This window comes from Rhagoletis pomonella, unplaced genomic scaffold (genome assembly GCF_013731165.1).
Source record: "Rhagoletis pomonella isolate Grant_MI unplaced genomic scaffold, Rhpom_1.0 Rhpom_scaffold_01895, whole genome shotgun sequence".
Classification (NCBI taxonomy): domain Eukaryota; kingdom Metazoa; phylum Arthropoda; class Insecta; order Diptera; family Tephritidae; genus Rhagoletis; species Rhagoletis pomonella.
In genome coordinates this window covers 28,613-35,743 of record NW_023460449.1, presented here as the reverse complement: position 1 = coordinate 35,743, position 7,131 = coordinate 28,613, and the positions used below count along the sequence as shown (strand labels likewise).

At 34.3% G+C, this 7,131-nt stretch overlaps 1 non-coding gene across 1 annotated transcript; it reads left to right on the top strand.

Moving 5' to 3' along the window:
• The first annotated feature begins 4,652 nt into the window (after nucleotides 1-4,652).
• Trnal-uaa lies at nucleotides 4,653-4,736 on the top strand. The gene has a single exon. It is a non-coding gene; the product is annotated as a tRNA-Leu (tRNA).
• Nucleotides 4,737-7,131: the final 2,395 nt, after the last annotated feature.

Below are 7,131 nucleotides of genomic sequence, written 5' to 3'. Positions count from 1 at the left end.
GAACCTCAAAAAAATTCTAATGTTCAAACTATATCACAATTTCTTAGCACTCTCTCGTTATACTTCATACAACTTGTGCACAAGTTAACTAAATTCGGCTTTTAAATCAGGTGGCAGCCCTCTTCTAAACTATTTTCAAACTGAAATCGTCTTAAATCTCTTTCGTCTGGCACCCTTATGGTGATACATATTTCAATTGCCCAATTCCATTAATTAATATTGAGTTTGAATTTTTAAACATGTGGCAACCCTTGTACATGAAGTTATGAAATAAAGCCTTTTTAAAACTATTCGATTGATACCCATAAAGTAATAATTGATTTAACTTATTAAATCATTTGAATTGAATTTTTTAACAGGTGGCATCTACTTTTGGAAAAAATAAAACCTTGTCGCACATCAACATGTCGATCCCTTTAATTTGATACCTCATTTTTTAAAATCTACCGAACGGTGTGGATCTGATTGCACTGATTTTTAAATTATTTGAACGCAATTTTTTATCAGGTGGCAACACCAAGCGCTTAGTTTGACACCCCATTTTTGAAAATCGAGCGAATGTGCACCTTTTATCCTGGACAAAAAATACATTCGCGTATTATATACATATAAAAATAAATAAGGTATAAAACTGCACACCAAAAAATTCTTATTAAAAAACATGGAATTTAGATGGAATTTTTTGGAATTTTTCTAATTTTTGTACAAAGTTTGAAATTTGGATTTATATGGTTCATAATGTAATAAACAAAGTGAAATCAATATATGACGTACGCTTATTTGAATATTTAAATGTAAACAGTTCGTATATTTGTTTACATTAACCCTCTTTCGGCTTTGGGTCATGTATGATACCGTGAAGCTATAACAAAAGGTACATACATATATATATGTACGAATGCGTTATGGTTTAGCGAATTCAAACACAACTTTTATTGCAAGGTCATGTTGGTATAGAAAACATTCCCATACTCCTGAAAAGGGTCGTCGGCAAGAGAAGAGGAATAACTTATCTGCGTTGGGAACACCAAATGGAGCTAACTTATATTACGTTCAAATTGGCCCCATTTAACTTGTTAAATGAAAAAGAGCTTTTTGGAAAACACAATCGTCCACATTGAACATTTGGAGTTAACTTTGACGGTTGGTTGATTGCCAATAAAAATAAAAATATTCAAATCAAGTTTTTGTGTTTCAATTTGTTTTGTGCGAATGTCTGCTTCATGATATTAACGCATACGGAATACTTAGAGACTTCAAAATATTTAGTTCGTATGCACTATTTATCACTGCGTACGATGAGACCTCATGGGAAATAACTAATTGCCGCCTTTGCCTCTTTTTTGGCGGGCAGACATGCATACAATTCTGATATTTTTTGATAATTTTTAATTTTTAATATTTTTCAGAATATCAATTTTTTGAACGTTGGCGTGTCAAATGAAAACTTTTGGGTCTTTCTGATTGGCCGGAGCAGAAAGCTTCTGATACAACTCTGCGCTGAACTGGTTTTCAAACGAGTTAAATGATTTAACTGGTTTAATTTTCCAACAACAATTGCATGCGATTTAACTTGTTTATGAACATGTTTTGTTCATTTAACTGGTTCAAGCCCATTTAACATGTTTAGCTCGTCAATTTGAACGTAGTATAATAGTGATTTCGTTTCTTCGAAAAAATGTTGCCCTTCCATGATGCAAAATGTATTTGATGTTTCACTCAACCCTATTAAAAGATATTTCTGCAAATTTAGTCCTTATTCACACACGAAAAGAGAAAGGGGCAAAACACCATTAGTGTCACTGTTGAGCGGAAGATTGATCTATCTTCTGAGTTTTCTGAGGTAGGGGGTTTTCTAACTGGCTGCCGAGATAGGTCGATCTTTCACAGTTTCGATATGCTCGTAATAAAATAAACAGCAACACAAGAATCTATTTTACATAATTTTTAAGTATTTGGTACAGTACTGCAAATAAAACAACAACAACAATCAGCAAACAGTAGTTTAAAAAACACTATGATATGGTTTTTGTTAGCTAATGAGCTACACTTTTATAAAAAAAGTTTAACGCCGACTCCGAACGGCGATTGTACTTTTATTAGAAACTGTTTTTCATGGCAGAAATATACTCGGAGGCTGGCATTGCCTGCCGAATCGCGACCGCTGTGAAGAAAAAACCTTTTTTCTATATATTTTTTCGATGTTGCTTTGACCACGGCTTGAACCCATCGACCGGCTAATGTTCATACATATATATATATTCGATATTCATCTGTTGATGTTGGCAAAAAGGTCTGTAATCACCTAAACAGGCAAATTTTTTCTTAAACTGTCTACCGCGGAAAAAATAGCATTCGGGTCTATTGGACTCCTATGTAAGTAACAATGGCTGGTATTTTCCGCTAGATTTACAATACCAACGCGAAATCGACATGATCAAAAAAGTATAGCCTAGATGAAAATAAGCTAAGTAGAGGAGTTACGGAGCTCAAAACCATCAGACATTGATATAGGGACACAATAAAATCTCACTGGGGTCCATTGGACTCGGCCGGTAGACAAAGGGTTAAGGACCAGCCCTCTGTGATACATCCAGGAAAGGGTTATGTTTGCCGATGCTGCACAAAACATGGATTTGGTAAACTAACTATAATATATCAAATATTTTCGAAGCCAACTTCTTGACCACAATATACCGATGGTGGAATTTCGCCATCAACGAATATGGGATTTGGACCAGTAATCGCCGGATTCGAACCCGATTGAAAATCTTTCGACAATACCGAAGCTGAAAATTTGTGGGAAAATATGTGATCCATAATTCAACTAAAAGGACGCCTTAAAGTAATACATATAGCGAACATTTCTAGACATATGCTGAAAAGTGATAGGTGGGTGTAGGACCCTTAAATATTAGAAAACCACAAAGAATGCAGAGAGATTTTTCGTCACAATTTTCCCAGTTCTACCACCCCACAAAAATTGATATCTATGTATCTCTGCGACTTTCACAAAGCAATTCATATTTTGAAATTGTCAGCAACAACGCAGAAAACTTTCTATATAGTACATAGTAAGTTCCACCGACCAATTTAATGTGCAAATAGCAAGCTTAATAGCAGCCACGCTTCCCAGCACAACGCTTAATTTGCATCCGCTCGAACAGCAGATCAAAAGCCCCCAACGAAGTGACTTCCATATTTCTGCTCCAATTCACTGCACCGAGTTGAGTTAACGATACGACAACGAGAGCCACTCCACCACACACGCTAAAGCCAGTGAATTTCTATGCAATGCAGTCGAGTGCACTTTCGATGAAGGGAAGCAAAAGCACAAAAAGCACAGATGCAGGTGGCAGAGGAGAGAATTAACAATGCACTGAAGAGTAGAACAAAGTAGTCATGGCGAGAAGTATGGCGAAGCATGGGACAGCTGCTGCATAGAAGTGATTGTATATGGGCGGCACGCAACAACTTCCGGTTCAACAGCCAGTTCAGTAGCGTCGGTGGCGCGTCACTCAGTGGCTATGGCTATTCCTATTGCACTTTGAGCGACATGTCATTGTGTCAGCGTGTTACAGGTAAAGTTGTTAAAGTCACTAACAGCTTCTATATGTATTTTTGTACATACATAAGTACATATGTACCTGAATACATAAAAGTATGCAGTAATAGGTAAGAATTTATATCGAACGGCGCGTATTCGAAAATTGAGTCATTATCGAGCTGCTATTAAATATTTATTTCTAAATATTTATGTGAGTGCTGCACACCTTTACGAAAGTCAAGAGAAGAAAGAACGTGAAAATTATAAACAAATACACCGGCGATTAAATACTTGAACAAGAGTTCTCTTCTTTCTGATTTGTTTAATTCTCCCACTTCCTCTCTTGAACAAATTTATGTACGGAATATGTGTGTATGTATGCATGTACAGTGACGAACAAGAGTATTGGCACAGTTAATTTACTTTGTATGGAAGAACCTGCATAAAAAAATTGCCAAAAATCAAGGCGATTCTCTAGCCACTTCAAACTTGCACTTTGTTATACTAAAATTGAATGGGCTATGAAACTGCATACTAAAAATATATCTAAAAAATCTGAATACAAAATTGCAATTTAGTATGCAAATTTATTGAATTTTACTGAGTTTTACACAAAGTTTAGAGTTTTTATTTGTATGCTTTTTGGTGTAGAACGAACTATATTTTTGTAAAAAATTCTCAAAAATAAATTAGAATAAAAAATTATGCATATATTACGAAAAATTCAATGCTTTTGTTCGTCACTGCATGTATGAACTGAAGTGTATGTATTGCACTTCGTTTTTACATATTTTAGCAGCGAGCATTAAGTGCACTTGACATTAAATTTGCAAAACGAAAAGCTGAAAATCAACAGAATAAAAATTAGTAGAAAGAAGCAAACGTTGAATGAACGAAATGCGGGAGCGTCGATATGAAAAGGAAGGGCGTCAAGAGCGATGATTAAAGGGAGGTGTATATGTGCATAAATATGTATGTATGTACTATGTAGGCGTGCGAATGATGTACTGTGTATGTCGTCTGTATGCTTGGATTATTGTTACCGCGCGGGATGACGAAGTGTGCGCTTGCTGATATAGCGATTTGTGCGCGCTACTCAACAGAAGTCAGATTGGCCGAGCGGTCTAAGGCGCCAGATTTAAGCTCTGGTTCCCGAGAGGGAGCGTGGGTTCGAACCCCACATCTGACACAGTATACACACAAAGGTGTAATATTTTAAAAAACGCTTTTTAAAAAATATGTTGTTCAATTGAAATTATTTTAATGTAAATTTAAAAGCAAGCCATAAAGAAATGTCAATTATTCGGTGGAGTGGAAATTAAATAGCTTTGGCATTACAATAGTTTATGGCAAAAGATAATGAAAGGAAGTACACAAATTAGTTAAAGAAATTTTCAAGTAGCAAAAGCAGATGAAACTGAAACTTTAGACAAAAATAAATGCAAGTATTTTATGCTGGGTTCCCAATGCTATACTCTTTTGTATACATTTTTTTTTTTTTTCTCACTCTACTAATGTTGCAAGTGCTGCAATGTTGGTCGATAACAAAAAAATTAATTTTTGCATAACCGGCCATAAACAATATGCATATTGCAATCACTATGAACATTTGGAGTGTGAGTGACGAGCTACATACATAAGTCGTCAAGAAAAAAAAAACAATGTTAGGTTTGTCTGGCTACACTTGCCAGTCAGTCACTCAACTCCATAGACAGCGAGCAATGTCTGTTCACCATTTGGCGTTTAGTTGTGCTTTTCCGGTGCAATGTCTTTACTACAATAGCGTAAAAAGTTGCTAGCACAGATACTATGTACTTGGGATGTCTACAGCCCGCGACAAAAGATAAGAACATCAACATTTTTACCAGTTTTGACTACTTTTCTTTTGCTGTTTTAAGGTTCGTTCATTTTTTATTAAAGTTCAGCTCCTTATCTAAAAAAAACCATATAAGTCCACTTCTACAAAAATTTAAAAAATTGCACAAACTTTTCATCACAATTCCAAGAGTTTTAATTAGAATTTCTAAATTAATTTTTGGTATGCAGTTTTATAGCTTATTAAAATCTAGTACGTATGTATAATAACATTACAGTTTGAAGTTGCTAAAAATCGCATTGATGTTTAATATATTTTTTTTTTATGACGGTGTTATGCACTTTTCTTCATATAAAAAAATTACTTTGTATGGAAGAAAATGCGTGATACTGTCAGCAAAAAATTACCAAAAATCAACACGATGGTTTACCAACTTCAAACTTGCACTTTATTATACTAGAATTGAACAGACTATAAAACTGCATATCAAAAATTATTTTAGAAATTAAAATTAAAATGCTTGGAATTGGTATGAAAAGTTTGCGCAATTTTTATAGATTATTTACAAAGTCTGAAATTTGGATTTATGTACATATATGGTATTTATTACATAAAGAGCTATACTTTTATTTAAAAATAGTAAACATTAAACAAACAAAATATATGTAAATAATCAAAACTGTTCAAAATGGTGAGGTGCTATCGTTTTGTCGCGGGCTGTATGTGTGTACGTAGCATACGTATATGTATGTACAGTATCAGAAATATCATTTGCAACGAAATTATATTATTTGCCCCTTATGTTTACTTATTTATTTTTAAGAATTTTATTTAAAATATAGTTCGATCTAGAACAGAAACGACAGAAACAAATATTTAAAAAATTGCACAAAGTTTACCAAAATCAATCAAACATAAAAAATTTAAATTATTGGATTTTTTAGGATTTTTTTTTGTCTAGGGTGTTGCGCATTTTCTTCCATATAAAAATAGATTTTGTTCAGGAGTTGGTCTTACATGGGTTTAAATTATAAAACTAACATCAAAAAATTGCTATGTTTATGTACGAGGGCAGTTTGACTTTTTGATTTTCCCATGTACTAATTTTAATTACAACAATGCTGCTATCATCTTCTGTACATTTGTATGTATACTACTATTGAATTTCGAGCAAGCTTCGTTTTTTTTTTTAGTTTGGGATTGACAGTCATTAAAAGCCGACAACTTCGGCAAATTTTGCGAAAATTCAAAGGAGTGAAATTCATGAATAACACATAAGCATAGTTTTTTGCATAAAAACCATTTTTACCGAAATAAAGGAAAGGCGATGATTAAAAAGTGGCTTTTTTAATTTCGTGCTGGTCGTATTAGCACAAATGAAGCGAAAAACTCAGGTAATCCAAAGTGGCCATCGCGTCAGAAATTGTAGATAAAATCAATGGCTTGATTAGATTAGATTTAAAGGAGGAAGCAGGTAACGTAGTTACCACGACCGAAACGATCTATTGTAACAAACCTCTATTCGACTACAGGTCGAGGAAGCGAAGTCTGGTCCTAGTGAGGGCGTCATAGTGACACATAATATGTCCTGCTGTTTCCTGATCATCGTTGCATAACCTACACTAATCAGAGCTTTCATGTTTGACAAGTGTTTCATTACCCTACAGTAATGTGAAGGAGTTCTTTGGTTCTTCTTGCTGATATATCCGGAATGTTAGACACAGCCTGTCTGTTACCTTCTGTATTTGTCCAGTATTGTTGCGATTCT